Here is a 25,389-nt window from a genome sequence, read left to right as displayed (position 1 = left end):
TAAAATATTACCTAATGGAGAAAATGCAATATGACAAGAAGAGCAGAAAATGAAATATTATATTTAAGACAAAAACGTAGACAAAATAAATGTCCTGCATTCCATGATAGTAAAAAGTATGGAAATAAACAAACGTTAGTATAAATATTCCAGAACGTTGCTCAAATAATCAATGTTTATCTAATAATTCATAATAATATTTATACGTAATAATATACGCTGGGTAATCATTTCAGAATGGGTGTGATTCATCGGAGTATTTTATATCAAATACATCAAAAAAGTATTTATGAAGTTTTACTAATAATATTATATACAGAAAAACGAATATAGATAATTTACAAATATTTTTTTTATTTGAATCAAAATTGATTAACTTCTTATCTACTTTATATCCAGAACATAATGGTAGAAGAAGTATTTTCATAACCCTTTTGAATTTTGGATATATTTTCTGTCTATATGAAATCACATTAGGGGTGTCGACCACCGAAAAAAATATCGATATATCGGTATTAAAAAAATATCGATAATTTCTTAAAAAATATATCGATATTTGTAATAAACCCTTACAATTAAGTACCAAATTATATTTATTTAAAATTGAGTGCCAAAATACACTAAACTAAACATAAAATTAAGTACCAAGTTTAAAGACTTATTAAAAACAATTAAATGTTTTTTTATAATGTTTAAGAAGTATATTTAATTTCTTTGAAAAGAATATCGAAAAATATCGGCTGAAAAAAATATCGATATATCAATATATCGATATTTTTTCGACATCCCTACAGCCCATAATTGAAGGGTGACCAATTTTTTTTTACTTTTAAAAATTATCAAAATTTTAGAGTAGCTTTGTAACTTAATAAATTATTGATCCAATTTGATGCTTTCTTGTTCTAGAGCTAATTGATTTTCAAGATTACATATCAACTCGTTATATTTATTATACTATCCATTCATATCTTCACTAGTTTATCGGTATGTGTTATGTTCTTCCGTAACTATTTCTATGATAATGCTATCCAAAAATCTAAATCCCTAAATCAGCTTATCATATTTGATAGTTTATCAACCTCGTTTTGACCTAAGCAACCTATATGTTATTTGGTATCTAATGGTATCTTCATATGTTCTTGGTCTGTCGTTAAAATAATATAGGAATTTCTTAGTTAGTCATTTGTTTGTCTGTAACTAATCATATGCTAATATAATTGAACACAACTTATTATATCCATCAGAGAGAGAGAGAGAGAGAGAGAGAGAGAGAGAGAGAGAATGAGATCCCAGAAATACTATGATTTAATAATTTAAATTGTCTATTGCTGTGATGGGTTTCATGAAAACCAATATCGGTTTATTAACTAAAACCAGCATTATATTACTAGCATAGTCAGTCGGATAAAAAAGATGTAAACTATCTTAAGATATTCCGAACACGATGAACGAAAGGCCCATCTGGCATTTCTGCACGACTAAAACTCTGTATATTAGGCTACAAACCTGAATATAGAAAAGTGCACGATCATGTTCTTTCACCATTCGATGAAAAATACAGTGTGAGTTGAAACTGCAGAGCCCAAGCTAACGGTTTCCGTAATTTATCATCGTCAAGATGTTGAAAAACAATACGGACGCGTCCATCGGTAAGCGCAATTACGAGGAAGTGCACGGACCATGATACCTATCAATTAATAATCTGAACGGCAACTGCTCAAAAAATTTTATTTAACGGTAACAGAAATACATTTCAAATAATAATTTTTCCTTCTATATTACAAGAAATAAATTTAGTGGTTTATTGAAATTATGTTTTTCGACAAGCCATTTTATTACACGATCAGAATCGGTTCTCGTTTATGATTCCTAAAAAAAATTAATAACTAGAAGGTGGTTAAAAGATGATAAGATACAACGAGCGCGATACAATTTTGAGTTTAAGAAATAATATTGCAGGTTTTTATCAGTTTTTTAAAAATATTTATATATTTATTTAAATCAGTAAAGCTTACTGGAATAAGTGATTTTTTTCAAGCCGCCTAAATCATCAAATCAATTTCAGAGGATTTATGTAACTGATCAAGGTTTATCCTATATACCTTATATGTTTACAATTAAGTTTTAAAGGTTCCTTTGTAAATTGAAATCTTTATTAACAGAAATTTAATTACAATATAAGGTATTTAAAGACTTTAAGATATGAATATGGTTCTGCCTGGTTGCTAGTGTATTTTTCCATTTCAGCAGATTTCAGTCTCAAAAATTCAGGCTTGTGATTCAAGTTAGATTAAGGTGATGCAAAAATGAATTTTTGGCTTTTCTGCAAGAAATTAAGTGCACTTGGACCATACTATCAATCATGTTCCATTTACACGTTTCGCTGAAAAAAGTTTCAGTTTCAATTTTTCAATATCATCCTATCATATCTTTTGGCATATTTTAGTGCAATTGAAATTCAATTACGTTCATATATGACTGAGCTTACTTCAGGGTTTTGGTTGTATTAAATTAGCCTTCAGACCCCGTCACGACTCAATGCAAGAAACCTTTCCGATATTGTTTTGAAGCAACAATTTGCATGTTAAAAAATGTCGTTTGATGTCTCTTGGTTTAGTAATATTTCCAACTATCTTAAAATCTTATTATTCCCCCTCCTATCTTTATGTTCCCCTCCCTTCTGATATATTGAAATAGCTACTTTTGCCGGAACCAATACCTTAATGTTTTATTAATGGATAATATTCCCCATATGCTTCATACAACAATTGATGAACTATTAGCTATGGTTTACTTCAAATTGTACCTTAACTTTAACTTTAAAACTAAGTACCGATTTAAACAATTGGGTTTTTATAATGTTTAAGAAATAGATATAATTATTTTGAAAAAATATCGATATTTTTTCGGCATCCCTAGTTTATATTTCATACATACTGAAATGATACATACTGATTTTTAGAGGGAAATGATGACGCTTTGACAAGATCATTTCTTCAAAATCAAAAAAGAAAATCCTTCAAAACTCATTTGTACAATAAATAATAAACATTCCCTTGTCAAGAGTAATTAATTCTTTGGTAAAATTTTATTTTAATATACAGACATTTTTAATGTTAAACTACCAATTGACATTGTTATAAATATTCAATTCCAGCCCATATGCTGTGGTTGTCGTTTGTTTTCGAATTTTATTCGTTTCTCAATGTTTGGGGATGACATTTTATTAAATTGAATTGTTCTGTTTATTCTTGAGTATTGTCATTTTTCTTTTCATTTGGCCGCTTCGCATGGAAATATGCTCAGAACTGAGTTTTTTCTATAAGATCATAAAAGTCATGAAAATGGCTCTATTTTAATAAAATCACTAATTTTTGCTAATATAACAGACAGTGATAACATAAGATTGAATTGATAGAATTTACTATTCTGTTAATAAATCTGAAATAAGAGTTTTAGCGGTTGATTGAAGCTTCTAAAATGTGTCATATGACATTGCATCATAATAATCAAATGTTTTGAAGTAAAACTAAAAATCTTTAAAAACAAATCTCTAAATTGTAACAAAACAAAATTGTTTAAAAACAAATCTCTCTAATATTGTAATTTGTATATCTATATCCGATTTGATTTATATTAAAAACAGAGCTTGATTTATTAGTACTAATACATTATTCATTCATCTTGGTATTCTTTGTGCAGTAAAAGAATATTGCATACGACAAAAAATAATATATGTTTATTAGTATTAAATTTATCTTGAAAAATCATGAATATATTTTACATTTTTTTGACTTGTTCCAAAAAAAATTACATGGTTTGGTTTAAATTAACAAAAGTATATAAAAGGGATTTCGCTTTTTAAAACTGGTTGTTTTGATTCACAAAGCAAGGAACATCACAAACAACCGATAAAGTACAATGCTGAAAAGTTTGAGAAATTGCTTGATGAAGCATGTCAAATGATTATGGATGATTAATGAGGCTTATTCAGACGTTAGGCAAATGATTAAAATCATTAAAAATGATAAACAAGGAAAGAAATAGGTTCTCTTAGGGGTATTTGAGAGGCTCTTGGGTTTATGGAATAGTAAAAGAAAAGTAAAAAACGACTTGAAAAATCTTTTGTAACAATTGGAAAATTTTATACCAAAAGCTTTACAAATTAATTCCTACGCATAATAGACACTCTGAAGTCTAATTTAAGAAACTTGGGGCTTATTTAATTTTATTTAATTTATTTTTCAACAATGTATCAATAAAATCTAAAACAAGTATCTATAAAATATTTTTTTGCTAAACACATGTTTATTCAAACCTGTTGAAACATCAACATATCTACACATTTCGATACTCCATATATTTCTAATCATTTTTGTAAAATTAAAACAAACCCAAATAATTCATATATCCAGTTTTTTTTTATTCAAAACAAATGTAAAGCTATCTCAATTTATTTTCCACCAACGCTCAGACTAGGAAACGAATTTAAAGTAATTTTCAATATGCTTCAGATCAAAGCCAAACCCATACGAGTAAATAAACATATAACATGGTATACAGAAAGAAATCAATAAAAATAATTTAATTTAAAACAATCCATAGATGACTGACTTTTTTCGTTAAGGCCTCCAAAGTGGTAATGGTGTCCAAGGTATTAAAATACATGTAGCAAGAATAATCAATAAAAAGATTCATCGGAAATAATCCTGAGTTGTTCGACAAAACACCATGCCAAAATATTTGCGATTTATATCAGAGTTGATAATTATAATACATAATTCATTCGAATAATTCCATTGCGATCATAAATATTTTTCTCTAAAAGATTAAGTATATATATATATATATATATATATATATATATATATATATATATATATATATATATAAATAAATAAATTTTAAACACTTATTTACAACACGTATTACGCACAAGTCCAAAGTTTTTTATCAACAAAATGTGTTTGGATTTAAAAAACAATAAAAGTATTTTTATTCGGAATGAGTCAGATATAATTTACGAGGGTAAAGTTAACAGTTAAAGTTATTTGTGGAGTGTGTGGAAGGCTGTGGAAATATTCATCCACGGTACTCTCCAATCATTCATTGCATGAGAAGGATCTTCAAGTCCATGAATGGATGGAGGTCTGAGAGAGTCATACCAAAAATATCAGAATCCTGTAGTTTTCTCATAATTTGTCCATGGTTGGTCTGTATTTTTCAAGATAATCAATTAACAGATCCGTAATCCAAAACACGCTAAGTATGCCCTTTCCAGAAAAGGCGATTGACGTTTTTCGTTCTTTCGCGGTGAAATATCGATTTCCGCTAACTGCTTTGATTGCCGTTTCGTTTTTGGCCCATCTGCAGTGATAAACCCCTGTCTCATCCATAGTGAAAAATCGCAATACTAAATCAGTCGAATCATTATTGAATCATTCCAAAGATTACTGCAAAAATCATTTGTACATTTGCTTTTATCAGCAAATACGACAGTACTGATCTTACATAGAACTTTCGCATCCTTAATTATTCGTACAAGATGTTGCACATCTCCTCTTCCAATATATCCACAGCTTTAGCTAACACACTCATCTTCTCCCCTTTATATCAAACAGAGTGTTGTCATATTTTCGATGGTTTCCGGTATGGTTACGGTTTGTGGCCTTCCTTCGCATGAGTCATCTCCAAGATACATCACATTTTCGCAACGATAACGTATTAATCAGCTACCCATTTTTTACGGTTGACATGCAAGTGTCTGAATCAACAAAAACTTCAATTTCGAGTGAATTTCCTTAGGAGTTAATACTACAAGAATTCGTATGAACTAACTAATTGCGAGAACATGTAATTAATTTATTCCTATAAATTTGCTGAGTGTTACGCCATCTTTACCAGACCGAAAATTTTTCACCTTAGCTTGGTATAGCAGTAGTAGTAATCAATAAAATCCTGGTTAAACAAAATTGCTCAAAACTCGCTCAAAACGTCATCATAAAAGTTATTAGGTATGTGTAATTCACATATCTATAATAATTCCGATTATATATCGTAAAATATTTCAGTCATTGTAATCAGTATAATTACGGTAAAATCCATCGAGTGTTGTTATACATTGATTTAATAAACTATTTCATAATACAACTCTAAGCAACAAAAGAATCCCTCAAAATTAATTCTCAGTCCTTATAATTACCAAGAACTGGTTCATATTCTCATCAAAGTTACTTTAATAAAACAGAATGCTGAATTATATTTTGTCGAAATAATTTAACAAGTTTCCCTGGGTTTCTGTTGCTGATGTTCCTTGAGTTTAGAGGGCCACTCCAGACGATTAAATCATCTTGAGACAACCTCAAATATATTATACTAGAATGGTTATTAAAAATGATTATTAGGTAGTATATAACATGATAATATTTCGTATCTTATTATGATTTACATGTAATATATTTGTTACATTTTTCAAAAATGTTACAAAACTCGTCGATTTCCGATTTTAGATCATACCATGTATTGTTATCGTGTGAATATGTGATGTTCTGTTCTCAAATGTTTTTGGCACATGGCAAAGCTCGGCCTATTCCAGAATCCGTGAAAAAAGTCCCTCATTTGGTATTCACCAGATTTTACTTTTTTGATTAATATTTGTTTCGATGACTTACAACAAACAAGATGTGATGTGGAACATCTTCATCTTCTTCTTGGGGAATTGCCTAAAATTGGTTCTATTCGTGAATAGCACTATGAATAGATGAACGATATTTTTGATGTGCTTGGAACACTGATCCATAGCTTGACGCTATATAGAATGAAACATACGTATTTTACTGTAACATATTTTTTTAATGTTTTAATTTAATCTATTTATTGTTTAAAAATAAGATTAAAAGTAAAGATTAAAGTGAAATACCTTATTTACACTAATTGTTTGTTTCCATTTTTCTTTTAATATATTTTAGAGTCTTATTTTACAAACTAGGGGTTTATCTGTACTCGACCTACAATTTAACGTGGGGTCCGAACCACGCTCCTCAGCATTAAGCCTACCGACTGGCGAGAGACCAACTTAGAAATCGTCTCAGAAAACATCCGGTCTTACCCAGCCTGGTTACTAATGTGACTAGATTCATTTTCCTTGTCAGATTTTACACTATTGCCTTTTAGAGAATCACAATTATAAACAATCACAAACATAAATTTACGACCATTCCCCAGCAGAATTCCAACCCGCGACTATCGCAACAGTAGGTGGACCGTCCTGGCACCTTTATCACTGCGCGAATCAAGCCAGCTTTGCGGCCATTTAACATCTTTGGGAAATACATATGTATTTATCATGTACTCGCCTTACTTGTGTAGTAATGCAAGTACAACAGAACAATAGTAAGAAATTAATTCATACTAAGCTAATGTAAGATGTAATTAATAAATAATATCTAAAAAAAAGCCGATTTTCCTGAATTTTCTGATACACGTTATTAAACCATGATCTACCTCAATACCAACAGTCCGTTTTCGTGAGTTGTTGGAAATATTTAAGAGCCAGTATGGTCGATGTGAAATACTATAGCTAAGATTTACTAAGGCATTTTGACAATATTTTTCACTACTACTTTTGAATTTAATTTTTATCATCTCTAATAAATACCCCTTCCGTATACCTGCACCGATCCATACTACTTCTCATTGTTCAGAACTTTACAGCACTAGAAGTTTTCAATGCATAATGCGTACCTTTTTTACAAAGCTTAATTTATCCGAAATTCTATTCAACTGTTTTGCTTGACTTGATCAGAAAAGTTGTATTTATTCAATTTTCTAAGGTAGCATTCAAATTTCTTGTTACATTCAGTAGCAATTGTTAATTGAAATTTCTACTCTAATCCAACCAGGGAAATATATAAAATTTGAAAGATGCATCTTTTTATTTTTAATGGTTTATTATGAATTTTGTTGTCTCAAACTTTTGTTTTTACCTGTTCTTTCAGCTAGTGTCAATCAAATGCCAGATCGGTATCATACCACATATATTCAGATAAAATATAAATATCAAAGCCTGCTGATTTTTTATGTTATTCAGCGCGAATTGCTACTACACTATCTTTTGTTTGTGAACGTTGCCCTCGACCTAAAAACGAACTGAGCAAATGAAGCATTAACATCAACAACCTACCCTTAAAGTCTGCGTGGTCCGTCCATTGATTACCCTTCAGCCGATTCCGAAAATAGCTCGGGTGCCTAGACACCACCCGGCCCTCATCCGCGTCGTCCTGTCCTGCCACCCCCGACCAGAATCAAGTCGGTCGAGACATGCGACGTTGCCAGATCTCGTCCAGTTTACCGGCGATACTTTTAGACCCTTTTAGATAGTTTGGTAATCGGAATGTTAAGTTCTAAATTCAAACAATGATAATTGTGTATGCTTAATTGGATCATTGTCATTGTCCCATTGTGCGTTCTTATCGGCCAAGGGATTTGCGTTTCTTATTAAATGTCTATATAAATATTGTATAATTTATGAGCATACGACGTGCAAACGAAACCTTTTTCTTTATCGATATCTCTTGATTAAGTTATAATTAGTTGGTAGATATTTATTTTATGCGTAATTTATAACTCCAGATTGATATCTTGCTCTATCAAATATATAGAGAATATAAAGTATTTAATTTGGCAATATTTAGTAAATAATTTGTATCCTTCTGTTTAATTTCAGTAGCTAAACAGTAGTTAGTTTTATGTTATTGTAGCGATTATTAACTTAGTAAATATATATTGGTGTCATAAATATTTTATGTTTATATTCATTCACCGCTAGATTAAATTAACTATTTCAGTTATTAGTTGGAACTAAAATTATTGATATGTAAATTTTGTTCGCTATAATAACTTTGTAAAACTTATGAATTAAAGTAAAATGAAAGTATTGGACATCACTAGCTATTACTTTTTACAAATATTTGATGTCTATTTCCGGCAAAAATAACTCAATAGTTCCGGCTTCAACAGTTCAAAACAGGGCATTCTTTCAGCATTAAATCTTTTGGGTTATTTTTGTAATCGTTTAAACCAAAATCTGGTTGTTGTCTCCGGTTTATTATTGTTGTAAATATAAAAATATATGTACCGTGTTGTAGAAGTTATTTCAATAAAATAATTTCCAATTTTAGTAAAGTTCGCACTATTATCTTATAGGCATCAAAATATCACAAAGCCTACTCTGATCTCTCAGATTTTAATAGAATGCTATATAAATAGTGTTAATAATAGTGCTATATAAATAAATTTTTTTTTATAATATAGATAGAGATAAAAATTATTTAAATTTGAATTATTATATTTATATATTCCGACCTATGCAGATAGTTTTATTATTTTTTATTCACCAAGAGGACTTACGGTATTAATTCAATCAAAATATCGATGTATCTTATTTGGTTTTGTCACATTTTTGTGGGCGATTATTTTACGTCATCACTTATCTTTTATTCACTATTAATCATACCTATCCCAGTTAATATGTTAGACCATTCAATTTTTATGTATTATTATTTCAAAAACTATATTTACACAAGTATAGAGTATGAAGGGGGGAGTGAGAGAGAGCAGTCATTTTGAAAGTTATTTAATTAAGGGGAAATTGTATCTTCCAATTAAAAGAAACCTATTAACGTAAGTTTTTGTAAAATACAGAAAATTTTATTTGTAAATACTAATTGCAATTGTAGTCATATTTAAATATGCTTCTATCATGTTTACATTTAATCATATTAGACTGATAATAATGGTTTTAATGTTAATTTAATGTAACTTTTTAATTTATAACTTTTCATTGGTTAGTCATTGACCTTTAGTCAATCTGTCGGATTTAATAAAAGGTCTTCATTAAGAATAAAATAAATAATTCAAAGAAAATATACGTCATTGTGAATAGTGTAAATTATGTTTATATATATAAGAAAATCAGATGTCAAATAGAGTAGCCTATACTCTATTCAATCTACTCAAATATAATAATCCTATACATGTTTAGAGAATCAAATTTTGTTAGAATTGCTGTTAAGTAAATCATCCCAAATTTTACTGCGTTTTTCTAACTCTGATTCTTTCTGACTAAATTTTAACATTACACACCAAGGAAAGGGAAGATTGAATCATAAACCATTTTAGCTTTTAACAATTACACAGTGTTCTAACACGGTAAATTATTATATTATTGTATTGTATCTTTCTATACATTTTTCGTGTAAGTTTAAATTTGGTTTATTTTTTCATAACTGTATGCACAGCTTTTTTGTAACGTTAAATTTTAAGATTTAAGAATTTAATTATGTTATTTTATTTAAAAAAATAGGTGCAGCTGAAAACATACACAACTTTGGAAAAAATAGCACTCCAAAATAATTATGGCGAAGACCCAGAAGCATTACTTGAAAATTTATCACAATTTTTTTTGGATAATTGATTGCAATCGGATTATATATCTATTAATAGAATATATATCTACTCATATTTATATAAACACGACAAAATATGTAGCAACATGACAACGCTTGCCCACCTATTCAAATATCTATTTCCAAACACTTAAAAATTGTGCCATATCTATCCTAGCGTATCGCATCCGCATTAACCAGATATTGCCCCTTTGGTTATGTTTGTTCCAATAAGTGTGATATAATCTGATTGAGTAACACTTTTTATGAGCCTGCTGGAAGCATACGATATCTTCCAACTTCCTTCAACTTAATTCTCACAAAGAAAAAACAGACCAAATAAAAACGTTGTGTTAATTAGGGACTTTGCTATATTTAACAATATTTAAAGTAATTATTTAGGGATTTTGTTACATAAAACCCACACAGTTTTTTAAAATATTTAATGTAAACGTAAATAATTCCAATTAGTGAGAAATGGAAAAATAATGAAAATCAGGAAATTTGATCACGTTTGTGCCTATTTTCATGTCTAGACTCTTTTTTCGGTTTGTGTAGTCAATATTTAAGCGAAATTAGAAATACCTACGATGCTTTCATGAATATTATTATTGATCGTCATAAAGTCATTAAGTTTATTAGTAAGGTTGGTTGTCTTTTATTTAATATGGTCTCAATATCCTTTTGTAATTTAATTGTTTCATATATTTTGTAAGTTAATACAAGTCATGTATGCATGAGTAAATTACTTTGCGATATCTCCCTCTAACAATAACAATTGATGATTTAAAATCTATAATTTTGGTAAAAACTATATTAAGTATTTTAAAGCTTGTATTAACTGAGCAGCATTTCTCCAGCATTTTCTTATAAAATTATGCTTGTTCAGTTTTGCAAGAAAACCTGTTGTTACGACGGATGGTATACGATTTTTAAGTAACAGGTCACCATATCTTTAGTAGCAATCAAAAACTGGCTCATAACATCGACTTCAAAAGACGATACGCTTTTTTTAAATGGAATTCGGAAATTGTAAACTATGAAAATTGAAATAAGTAGACCCAGACATGGAGAATAACCTGAGTCAGTCAATGAGAGTAAATCAGTGCATATTTAATTCACCTACAACTAAACTGTTCATATACCATTAAATATAAATAACACTATTATCTGATCCAGTAACATCGCTAGTACCTAGGGATGCATTTTGGCACAAAACTTCATTGAAACAAGCATATCGACAAGAAAAGAAACGAACTGGAATTAGAATAGTAAACAAAATGTATTATGTATTATTTATTTGGAAGAAAAGTTACTGCTGTAAAAGCAAATGCTATGTTATAGGGATGTTCTGCAAGAAGTAACATCAACATAACACAAGCATTTCGGAATAAAGTCCTGAAAAGTATAGGAACAATTACTTACACCGAGACCTTCGTATTCCAACTGTCATAGAGGAAGTTAAGATATTCGCAACAAAACATAAGGTAAGATCTCACTTCCATGACTCAAGAGAACCAACCATCAACCAACCCACAACATCTTGTGTATGAAGTATACTAAATGGTAAAAACACTGAAAAGTGCTACTGATTTCTTTCTGATTTTCGGTCTTCCCAGGTATTCGTAGTTTTAAGTCAGTCTAGAGAGTAAGAAGACTCTAAATTGTAAGTTAGCCGGCGCAGACTAGTAATAATATATTAATAAAAATAAAATAAATCCTTATGAGATTTTAATCAGTTGGATGATTTAATTTTTGAACTGTTGGTTTGGATTATTACGTTATTGTATAAATCAGTATTCACTTGACTTGACTCTTTAATTTGGTCCAATTAGCCTATGGTCCATTATGAGTCTATGTTGTGTAACTGAAATGCAGCATTTTTCTGGTTCGTATACCTGCAAGAACATTGTTCTATTTCTACAGTGCGGCCTTCTTTTTTATAAATATTTAATCTGATGGCTTGGTTAGTTCACTGGTCAAGACAGGACGGTCCTCCTACTGTTGCGATAGTCGCGGGTTCGAATCTTGCTGATGTGGGCATGGATGTACATTATTTATAGGCGACGGTGGAAAATCCGACAAGGAATAACCATCCCAATTACGCCAATAATCAGGCTGAGTAAGACCGCATGATCTCTAAATTGGCCACTAGCCAGTCATTAGGCTTAATACCGAGGGGCGTGGTTCGAAGTCCACTTTAAACAGTAGGTTCAGTCCAGATAAACCCTCGTTGGTAAAAAGGAGACTTTAAAATATATTAAAAAAATTAATCGAATGTACTATTATGTTGAAAATGTCAAACAAAATTTCTTAAGGTTCAAAATTGTATACGGTTGTTTTATTTTTCATTCTTCTCATTTTTTCTTATCTTATTTTGAAATTATTATATTATTATCTTTTGCTTTTTCAACTTGATCGTTTACATTTTTGGTTAGCTTTGCTCTATTTTATATAGCATAAAGAATTTTTCGAATTTTAGTTTATTTTAATGTTATTTCTATTAATTAGAATTGTAATTATTAATTTTGGTAACATTATTGATTGAACGTTATTGATTAAAATAATATTTGCTATAAATCGCAATCTCCAAGTAACAGTCTGTGAAAATCATCATATAAAAAAAATTACCATCAAAATCGAAACTAAATTCCGGACGGGGCCGTATACGGATTATGGGACTATGACGGCGAAAAAAGCGCATTCCTCCCTGAATAAAAGGACGTGGTGAGTGAATGTCGTCGCCGACGTGGATTCCCCCCTGCGTAAACTTGGCAACGGCGCGTGATGAAACGAACGAACGGCGGAGTCATCGGCGTTCGACTTCCAGTGCCTCTCGCCAGTCGTCGTCATCACATCGTCGGGATCGTTGTTGAGGTCATCGGTCATCCAACATCCCAATCGCCGTCAAGCAATGTTTAGTGTGCAGTGTTGAGTGTGTTGCTAAACAGTGTGCTTACTGAAACCTGGGCTGCGTTTCCTCTTGCGGAGATTTTTCGTCGTCCAACGAGGGAGATGTGGTGCACTGCCGTTTAGAATAATCGGGATTGAACAGGTGAGGCATATGGTGTATGCAGATGACCGCGATTTTCCGATAACTATCGCGTCAGTGAAGATGATGAGGATCGCCGTTTCGAGATGAATTGTTTTCGGGGACGGTGGAAGCGGACGTGAAAGTACGTGCCGGGTTAAGAGTCTAGGACGTGTCAATGAACACGGGTCGGCATTAATAATTTGACGTTTCCGCTCGGTAAGGAATTTTTGATTCGGATAACGCTACTTCGAACCGTACGCTTTTCCTGGGTTCAGTGTTATAGGATGAATCACTGGTAGATATGCAGTCGCTTTTTTTATTAATATCCCACATAGTTCTGTGCGTCTCCTGATCAAGTATAATGATGCGTTGGCATTTTTTCCATTGAAAACGGCATACTCTTGTTTGTTCATTCGCTAAAAAGGCATTTTCAGCTGTTTGGAGAAGAAGTTCCTTTATAATTTGTTTATATAGTAGGTACTATAATAAAAAAATATTTTAACTAGAATTTTAAGAACACTCATCCTTTAAGTTGTGATGCACCTATCTCTTTATGAATGAAACATTAAAAAAAAATAAAATTATGGGGAAATTTTTGACCATACATGTTTCCGGTTATTTAAAATAGGTAATTATTTCTTATAACTTTGATACGTAACATAAAATACAAAAACTGATATCGTTACCGATCGAGCATTTGTTTATTTTCGTATAGTAAAAATGCATTTCCCAATATATCGTTTCTCTGGCTTGGTACGTGCAATAGTTAAGGCCATAGGAAGGACGATCCTCCTACTGTTGTGAATTTATGTTTGTGATTGTCCATAGGGTATGGTTAAAATCCGATAGAGAAAATGATCCCAGTCACGCCAGTAAGCAGGCTGGGTAAAACCGGATGTCATCTGGGATACTCTCTAAAATAATTGCTAGCCAGTCGATATACTTAATGCTCAGGAACGTGATTAGTCCACGTTAAGCACTAATTTCAGTGACTAAAAATTATTTTTTTTCTATTAAATACCTCACTACACTACACAAGATGCTCAATGGGTTTCATACCATTGAGTCTGCGTCCTGTTCTGGTATTATCCAAGAGTTGCATAACTTCGATTTTGACATGAGAATGGAGACTCTTTTCATATATGTGAAGGTTTCGGTGTAAGTAACCAGTCCTCTAGTATCTGGGTGCACTTACAATACTTCCCAGAACTTTGTTGTGGAAAACTTATATTGTATTTATATTATTTTTCGCGAAACATCGCCATAATTGTTCCAATACAGTAAAGTTTTACATCAAGATTTTTTCTGAGATTCTTAGTGTCGTTACTATATGGAATGACATATTTATGTGTACAAAATTCTTAAAAACGTTATTTATAAATGTTGTGAACCAAAAATTTGGTTGTTTTATTGGATGGATTATATGATAATGCTGCTGTTATGGCTCAAATTATTCGTTAAAGCTGGTTTGTTTACATGCGCATCAGTTGAAGCAGGCTCAGTAACTTTTTTAGACACATTAGAACGTTGTTATTAATTTTCTTCCATACCATACATCGTTGTAAAGTTCTGATCGTTATAAAGACAGGCAAAATATTAAAAAGGGTTGAAGAAAAGCGGTGGAGTGTAAGAGGCGATGGCGTAAAATAATAACCTGGCATAATTATAGATACATTCTCGTCACTTTGGAGACAGACACCTGAAAGCTTCAACCTCAGGTCAGAGACAGGAACTTTGATTAATAACTAATAAGCAGCCATTTTCCTTTCTTTATTTTCTGGGCCTCCAACAACCAGTATTGGATGAAGTGAATGATGCATAAACAAAGGGACTTATATACAAAAAATATGTATAAATGTGTCCATTTTCATCGAGTCTCCGGTCAGGGCTTTAAGCTGGAGCAACTTCAACTGCCGACTTGAATTATTCAAAAATTATGGTGAAATTCAAACTGGAAGCTGGATGGGGAAAAAATATCCATATTTGTGTCCAGTATTAAAATGTCGATATTAAGCCGTTAAAAACAGTCTATCAATATCTTCGATCGATTTGTTAAATCCACTTATAAAGCAATACCCTAAATTATATATATATATATATATATATATATATATAATGTCAAGTATCAGACCTGTCTATTAAAGTCTATTAGACCCTTTAAAATAAGTCCAGAATAACCATATTAGCATTGGAAATTTTATTGTGTTATTTTATATGATAGAGGTTAATCACCGTTAATACAGGTATCTATTTAATATCGTAATTATCAATATTTTTCGATTAAATTCACAGTACTTATATACTTATCTTGTTTTGGATTTTTTTTTATAGATATATAACTTTATATTTTACTTGTTATGTAGATAAGAACGTCGAATATATTCATTAGCCAGGATGAATTGAATTTGGGTCCATACGGTAAGATTGAACTATCTAAAAACTGAACCGAAATATAGTTTCAAACAGACTTTTTAAAATCATAATCTTGTCTTTTTATGAATCATTGGTATGAGAGTGTGCAGAGGTCAAATACAATGACCGTCGAATCATTGTTCGACTATATCCGGCGTAATTTAAAATTTTCTTATCTAAGAACCATGTTTAAATTGATTTTATATTTTTTAGACGCAGTTTTATTTTATAATTCAATATTGAACGTTCATATCAGTTAGATGCAAAACTGAATCGAAATTTTTGATTTTATAAGAAAAACTGAAAGAAACTGATTTAAAGTTAAATTTAATGAAATGAGTATTTTAATTTTCATTGCAGACAAAAAATCTGTGAAACCGTTTTTTTTTTATTTCAATGTATTGTTTCTGGCTTGTCTGGTAACGTCTGAATTCATTGTCAGAAATTTGTTTTTATGTATATTCAGAAGGATGCAGTGGCTTCTCCATCCATGACCCAGGTCATAAGATCATCGATAGAAACTAGTAGTAGTTGGAAGAAAATATTTTGTTATTATTGGACATTAGTACATAGTTGTGAATATGGTAATTACTGGTTTAAAATTATAATTTCTTCTGATATTTGACTCTATAATTTTTAGTTTTGTTCGGATCGAAAATATTATGGACGAATACTATTGAACATCGATACCACCCCATGCACTATTTATTAAAATAACCTTTCATGTTATATACAGACATAGTAAAAGAATTTATTTAGGTCCAAATGCTCAAAAAGTAATAAAAAAGAAAAATATATGCTGTTGCAAATTTAGTAATATTTCAAGGTTATGTTGTTGACAGATGTCTAATCTTACGACATGACATATTTTAACGACCGATATAAACTTATTTGTACATCTAATTTATTTTAAATCGTAATTTAATTAATCGAGGTTTCGTAGGTCAAATTTAACTAGCATGACTTTTCTACTATATCCGGGCTGGTTTAAACTATTTATTATTTTATGGTTATGTAAATTCCCTGAATGCACCATACTGTTGGTATACAAACGGTAGCTAACCTTGCCCTGTTAATAATGCAAAATCAATGTCACCATTACAAAGAGAAGCATACATTGACAAATTCGAATCATTTAACGAGTTTTCATTGAGACCCGGGCTATTTTAAGTGCATTTCCTGATTTAATGGTTTAGTACATTTACTGAATTAAGAACGGTGGTGGCATTTACAACTTCGTCCCCATAACGATAAATAATGATTCACTGATACATAGAGGATTCAGGAATGACCAATAACTAAAAGTAGCTTTATTAGGTGCAACGTTTTTATTGACATTTCGTACATAAACACATAATTTTATCTACTTGCTGTTGTAAAACGAATATATAGTATAGTATGTGTTTAAACATTATATTATCACTAATAGATAGAAGGGAATGACGCAACAACAAGGAGGTCAACAATCGATATTTTAACAGTTAAAACAAATCCGAATTAAAATTTTTGATTAATATAAATATTTCCAAAGCCTAACATTGCCATTATTCAACATTAGGTCATTAATTTGTATTAATTTAGATGTCAATTTTACCATTATATATTGTTTATTATTTTAAATCTAATACGTATATTCCGATACGTAGCTGGAAACACTGTTGACAGATATTTATTATGTATGTATAGATACAAATTTCATTTTCATAGATGTGTTAGTTTCAGTGGTTGTAGTGAAATAACTTCTGTTATTTTCAAAAGGGGAAAATAATTATTAATATAGCAAAAACGTAATAAAATAATTAATGGAAGTTAAACAGCATCTTAATAAGTATTACCTAGGCCTACACCATAGAAATCAACTGTTATTGGTATCCTGAATTGAATGGTAGCCGGCTTAGTTGACTAGTAGTTAAGGCGCCAGAATGACCCTTCTACTGTTGCGATAGTCGCGGGTTCGAATCCTGCTGGGGCATGCTTGTAAAATGTATGTTTGTGATTGTCCTTTTGCAAGGGGCCAAAATCCGAAGAAAAACCACGCTGGGTAAGACCGGATCTCTTCTTGGTTAATCTGTAAGTTGATCGTTCGCCAGTCGATAGACTTAATACCGAGGACCGTGGTTCGCAACCCACGTTAAGCAGTGGTCTAATCCGGATAAACCTTAGTTGGTAATAAAAGAGATCTCTTGTGTTAGAATATGAAATGGTACTATTGCTTATTTAATTGTTAGATTATGAAAAATAGTTTTATTTTACAATATATTTGTTACTCATACCTTGCAAGTCTTGATTTAGTTTTTGATGAAATATGTTAAATATATCATTTCATGAGATACTCTTTGATTTTTCGTCTTTTGTTAATGATGGCTTCCGCAATTAATTTATGTATTGTTAATGGGCAAACTTTGATGCATGCTTCCCGCATGTTACATCACTTTTGAATTACAATATGCTTAATATATTTTAAGTAGCAACATGTCATAATTGTACTCTGTTCGATTATTTTAATACTTCATTTTACTTAAAACATTATTATAAAATAATGTTCAATAAAAATATGTCCAAAAGTTGCTCATTTTTATATTTAATCGCAGAGCAGATATTTAAAATTTTTCTAAATAGCGCAATAGTTGATATCAGCGATTGTAATAAATCATATTTTAATAATTAGACCATATTGAGTTATCATTATTGATATTCATAGAATGAATCATTTGCGCATATACATGAACATAGGTATATATATTTTGATAAAATTTAATAAATAATGTATAATTACGGTTATATTGTAGAATTGATAACGGTTTGGAAATTACTTTGAATTGCATGAGAAACAGTATACGTAATATATTAAGTAGATTCTATTTTTTCTTCTACTTTAGTTGTTTAGTATTGATTATTAATGGAAAGACTTTAAAATTAATATTTCCTTAAAAAACTATTTTATTTTAAGGAAAGAAGAGACCAGTTGTAGAACGGGTTGTATACTCCTTTGTCTATTATCTATTAGAAAATAGGCCAGAAAATCTCATTCGTCATACCATTTAGTCTTAAAGCACTGATTCTTGGACGTGGTCTCGATTCTTCAAATACAGTATATAGCTCTGTACTATATTTCCATTTCCATGTTTCCTCTATATTTTTAGATGTACCTGTTTTAAATTTTTCTGAGCACTTGAGCTATATGAAATTATATGGTATTTAGTTAATTACAATATTGTACGTTTTTTTATCGCTTTTAAATGTGAGTATATTATGACAAAATTAACTAGCAGATAACAATGTAGATAAATTGATATCAACAATAGAACCGTTGCTTACCATATGAATTGCCATTGATACGAAGTTAAATGTTTCAATATTCATTAGTAATTGTTCGATATTTGTTGCAACTCTTATAATTGATTATCTCTAGTGTTATTTCTAGATCTATATACCAAACCATATTTCGTTTTGGAGTTACAGTCTATCCAAAGTTATTTTGTACATACGCCATTCAAATTTGTGACGTTAAAACGTCGCAATGTTGCCGTATCAACTTTGAGTTTTAGTTCAGTGTGGCTTTGACATACAACAAAATTCTAATCTAAATAAAATAATTAAACAAAAATACTGTTATCAAATATAATTTATTTTTACATTATGGTTAATCTAAGGCATATATTATCAAAGGACTTAAAATTACAATTAATAAACACTTAGAATAGTTTGTAGGTTAGGGTTGTGTTTGATTATATTTACATTGAACTCTTTTCCATACCACCTATGAGTTACAGTTCTAGGCGCGTTTATAGTTGTATCCCCTGGAGGCCTATTGTTAATGCGCAAACTTTGATGCATGCTTCCAACAAGTTAATGTTTTTTGTTAAATTTTGTTCTCATAACACTATTTTTATTATCATCTTGCCATAATAAGGTTTCTTTCACTTTATTATATGCTTTTAATAATTTTATTATTTTAAAAGCAATATCCGAAAGTTCCATTTGACCTCTTCGATAGTTTTCTGACTCTGTTTCTGATCTGTACTGTTCTGATCAGTTTCCTTTGAAAAAATTGAAAATAATTGAATAATTTAAAAAATTTAGGTAAAAAGCAAAGTGCGTAGGTAAGGGGACTAAATTCATCTTAGCCTCATGCGTCTTAAAAGAAAATGCACGAAAAGGGAAGAGCAGAATTATTTTCCAAATAGGAATTAAATTAAATAATAAAAAGCATTTGTTAAACACAGTTCTTTGTGTAGTTGTGCTTTTTAAGTGAGTAGTTCTTCACAAGAATTTCCAACTTTCTGTCTATAAAAGATTTTTCCACCACAATATCACTCTTATCTACTTATTTCGAAAATTCTATGGTAAATCCTATACTGTTTCCTATACAACTTCCAACCTTTTACTTAATTCTATTTTATTTTATTTTACTTCCTAAAGTTAATAATTCATGTAGCAATTTATAAATTAAAAAATGTAAATGAGACAGTTTTATTCATATAAATTTAAATACATTATTTTAAACAATATTCAAAAAATATGTATTTGCAATTTTGTTGAATTGCTTTTATTATAAGTTTATAGTGTATTGTAAACTTCCTTTCTGATTATAATAGAAACGCGTTTGTTAATATTCTTTATGCCTTAATCGATTACACAAAGAGGCTACTTATTCTTGATATAATGTTGTTTTACATACAACTGCAGAAAACATTTCTGCTTCGGTAAGCACTTTTTTTCTTGCATTCTTGACTTCAATATATCTGATATCTGTTTCCTAATGTTGTTTTCTTTGTCAAAGTGACAGGCTTGACATACGTATAGTTACAAAATAGTATTAACTATTAATAATATAATTAAGCAAACAAAAATAAATAGAGGGAAAAACTAGTACAACTATAATACAAAAATAACTATGATGGTATTTAGAAAACCTATTTGTGTTATGGTATTTCTATATGAAGGAGTTAACTATTAACCTATTCCAAGAGCTTGTTTGTTAAATTTTGTCATGTCACTATTTTTATTATCATCTTGCCATAATAAGGTTTCTTTCACTTTATTATATGCTTTTAATAATTTTATTATTTTAAAAGCAATATCCGAAAGTTCCATTTGACCTCTTCTATACTTTTCAGACTATCAGTTTCCTTTGAAAAAATTGTATTATATAATGTTCGTATTGAAAAACTACTGACTCTGATAGAGCTATCATCAAGCTGATCTTGATTTGTCACCCGCTTCGTATGAGGACGGTTTTTTTTTCTGTGAATTCAAGATCATATTTTTAATTTTTTGAGATATTTCAGTGACCGTGTCCATACTAATATTCAGTGCAGCTGCAACACGCTAAAAATATTTTCAATAAAAATTTATATTTAACAGTAAAAAAGGCCTGCATTATCTCGTTCCTGTTCAAAGTAACTGATTAGAGATGCAATATATAATATTTTTGCTTGTATATCTCCATATGTTATTACTAAAATGCGATTCACTGCCATTATTACTTGCGTACTGTAAGTGCAATAACTTCTGAAGTAGTTTAAACTTCTAAATACAGAGAATAATCACGGACAAATAATGTTATCGAAACTGTAAATAATATGCGCTAAGTGTGGTGTAGGTTAAATCTTATCCGATAATTAAAATGGGCTTTTGATTTGACCTAAAGCGATTTTTAAGTAACTAATATACGAATATAAATTATCTTTTAATTTCTTAAAAATCGTATCGGTACTAGTTAGTAAAATGAGATGGCGCCTCATTATGTTTTTTGATTGATTATCAAATGGTCAGAATTCGAACTAGATTTTCATAATCCTGAATTCAAACAATAGGCCAAATAGTGAAATGAATCCGGTACTAGTACGAAATAGTTGAGGGACCACACCGAAATATTATCCTTTTTGGGATTCAAAAGGAATTTTGTTTGTTGATTACCTCCAAACTGTCATAGTCGTATAACTCATACTGCTATTACAACTTTTTTGCAGCTCTGCTTAATGTACATTTTATCAAAGAAGTACCGAGTTCGTCAATGCAACACAAAAATATTTATAGTTCATTTAGTTTATTATTAATTTTATGTGTCGCCTTATTACACAACAATACACGTATGCCAACGAATAATCCAATTGTCAAAGTTTTTTTATTACTGATGTTCCGATATTGGTTTCAGTTCTCTCTGCGAACTCTTTTTATGCCTTCGTTCTATTGAAAACAGGTGCCCTAAGTGATAATTAAAGTTGTATATGATATAGCATGTGAATATGTTGGTTGTATTTGTCAAATTCTTCTTCCCTCAGATCAGGCCTTTTTCTCTCAAATTTAAATAACCAATTTCCTGCTCCTCCAACCAACCCCTTTTAGTAGATTTTGCACCATCATTAGCAAGTGTTTTTGATGAAGATGATTCATCGTAAACATTTCTGCAATATTTTCATTGATGCGATATCAGAATTGTCATTTGCTATTCAAAATTTAGTACTAATTCTTTGTTCGATATTTTTATACATTATACAAATCAATCACTCAGATTAAAAAAACTGAGCACTGTAAACAAATTAAAAGACAGATCGTTAAACTTCGAGTCAGTATACGAGGACAGTTTAATAGTCAGCAACTTTTTGAATGATATATATATTTTCCCCTTAAACTCGTCAAACAGCGTCAAATAATAGGTTTTCTCAAGGTCCTCAAAATAGGTGTTTGTTTCAGTGTTGACTTCTTCATTCGACCCAAATCTGTTACGACCCAGTCATTTCTTTAGGTTTTAAAATATGAAGTAGTCGCTGGGGACTAAATCTAAAAACATGTTGATGTTGTGCCAGTATTTACTATTTAGTAGTCTAATTTCTTTGGGCGACATCACAACGGAACTCAATAAACCACTTCTTAATAGACACCATTGAAATCGATAGTGTTAGAGTCACCATAGCCTTTATGAACCCTTTCTTTGGTTTCGAAGATTGTTTTTTTTTAGCAAAATGATTAATCAACATGCGGAAATAACTTTTTCCAATGTTTTTTTTAATTCAAGTGTTTGTCTACTGTAAATCGTTGTCAAACACAAACTAAATGAACCTCACAGTAATCTATAAATAGATGGCAGTTGAGAGGCAGTAGTTAAATTTACTGAGCGGGAAATTCAAGAAGTCACTGATTTATCAAACTGCAATTGTTGACAGTTGACAAAGACAGTTCAGACAGTGTCAGTTTACCGACAAAAAGAATTCCGACAATTCCTTTTACCGGGCCTCTGAGATTATAACAAACGAGAGTCACTGATTATCGGGTTGGTATTTTTAATACATATAATATTAAAGCAGACCTGTAAATATTAATAAAATAGTAGTTAGTAAATAATCTAATCTGCACATTGGTACTAGACAAGTTTAAACGTATTTTAATCTTTTCTGTCGTTTTGATTAACATTATTTGAAGAATTGCCAAAATCAACATTTTTTTTGCTTTGTTTTTATTTGCTTATTTACCTTTATCTTCGTCTGTCTTCGTTATCATCATACTTGAGCAAAGTCAAAGATAATAAAATATTGCTTAAATTTTAACTATATATAATAACTCTGGTAATTATTGCACTATTAAGTATTATTGCACTATAGCAGTTTTGTTCCCAAGCGTACTCAATATTTAATTATTTTTTTACATGATGTATATCTGCTTATCATATGTGTATTTTTAAATTCGTGAAGTATATAGATAGCACCATGTTTTACAAGTTTAATTAAGCTTCCTCCATTCCTTATCGCCGGTTATCGTCTAGTATATCAAAATATCGTTAATAATGTTCAAATTATAATTGCTCTTTAACGTATTTCTACGTTTCTACTCATAATTTAGATAGTAGGATATGGGCTAGAACTTTTTTTTAAAACTTCGTTTGTCTTAACCGCAAGCAATTTTCTTATTTTAAATATCAACATTATTCATTTGACAGTTTTTTTATTTTGTTCATTAAAGGGTTATGCCTACGTAGTTTATGTTATTTAGTATTGCATAAATTTAAAATAAATAATTGCTAAATATATTATTACTTATATATATTGTTATTGGTTTGTGGACAGTGGGATAATAATTCTTATCTCATTTTGCCCTCAATTATAAATATTCTATAAATATAGTTTTTGATTGTTCCTCATTGCTAAAAGAACAACAACACAATATGTAGAAATTGTGCACCAACAAATAATAATATTAAAATTAGGAGTATTAAATAATGAAACTTATTATAGGTGTTTGTAACGCCTTTCATGAAAACTGTCTACTTGCAAAAATATATAAGGATAAAACGGTGAGTTGTAAAGTATCATGCGTTCGCCTTTTTGAAAGAAAAAGAGATGAACCTTGCGAAGCTCTCAAATGAATTATGCAGAGATTTCTAGGAATCAAACAAACTGCAAACTGCTAGATGTGAAGTTTTCAGTGACAGGCATGAAAAAAAAAAACAAGAAAAAACAAAAAAAAAAACATTAAGGAATTTCGGTTCGAAAATAGTCTAGCAATGGAAAAAAGTAGCTTCTTTTTCGAATTCTCTGAGCATTAAATATATGTATTATAGTAGTATTACATTAAAACGCCCAAAATTATTTTTATACGAAAATGAATGAATGTATATACAAGATTGTGCTCGCAATTGAAACAAAATTACCTATCTAATTTTAGAGCTCGTTAGTTTTTGACATCACCTCGTACTACTGAGCATAATAATAACGGTACCTTTTACGTGATTATTTAAACTTCCGCCATTTCTGTACTTCGATCCTTTAAATATAATTACTCGTTAATGTTGGGGTATTTACAAATAATTTAGATAGTAGTTCTTTTTGTAAATTGTTATATTTAAATAGGATCTATTATTTTGTTATATTAATGAATAGGAATATGTTTTTACTATTTTTCTCTGTTGTGGCATTTAACAAAAACTGTTCATTCAAAATAAACAAAAATAAAAATAAAGCTATAACATATTCCTAGCTATAAACAAATAATAATTCTGAGTCATAGATGAGCTTGCTTCTCATCTGTTCCAATTATAATATGAATAGCAGTACATGAACTTCCTTAACATAAGCCTTAGTTACGTGAGATGCAATTTACGGATTCGATCTTGAAAGAACGATTTATCTTTTAAGTCTATCGACCCTTATAGTGTGGTATTTTCATAGTATATATAGGATATGTCGGAACGTGAAGTAGTCAGAAGGAGCAAGCTTTGGAGAATACGGCTAATTAGATAACACTTCTCATATTAATATTTCCAAGTATGTTTTCACTGGTTTTCTAACATGTGGTTAAGCGTTGTCATATTAGAGAATAATATTATTGTGTATTTGCTCATATTCCGATCGTTTATCGCACAGTGCTCATTCAAACGCATGAATTGTAGTCATCCCCATTGATGGTTTCATCGAGTAATGCCTTCAAATCCTCGTCAATATTTTTCGCTTTCCAGAACGTTCTCTCTCTTCAATGTCAAAATCACAACTTTTAAAACGC

The 25,389-nt window shown here is 30.2% G+C and overlaps 1 protein-coding gene across 22 annotated transcripts in view; it reads left to right on the top strand.

The window, feature by feature from the left end:
- shep (RNA binding motif single stranded interacting protein alan shepard) overlaps positions 1-25,389 on the top strand; it is a 147,215-nt gene that overhangs the window by 65,901 nt on the left and 55,925 nt on the right. The window contains exon 1 of one of the 22 annotated variants that reach the window (XM_076419596.1): positions 13,267-13,500. The exons of 16 other annotated variants lie outside the window; for them this stretch is intronic. The gene's annotated coding sequence lies outside the window, so the exon portion shown is untranslated. Of the gene's footprint in view, positions 1-13,266; positions 13,501-25,389 lie in introns of those variants that run through there. 5 more of the 22 variants (XM_076419604.1, XM_076419606.1, XM_076419599.1 and 2 more) reach the window with 5 other exon arrangements.

This window comes from Rhynchophorus ferrugineus, unplaced genomic scaffold (assembly GCF_030347505.1).
Source record: "Rhynchophorus ferrugineus isolate W39M unplaced genomic scaffold, kcgeb_rfMv2 rfM1, whole genome shotgun sequence".
In the NCBI taxonomy this organism is placed as follows: domain Eukaryota; kingdom Metazoa; phylum Arthropoda; class Insecta; order Coleoptera; family Curculionidae; genus Rhynchophorus; species Rhynchophorus ferrugineus.
Note: the sequence above shows the minus strand (reverse complement) of the source record. Positions and strands in the feature narration are given on the sequence as shown.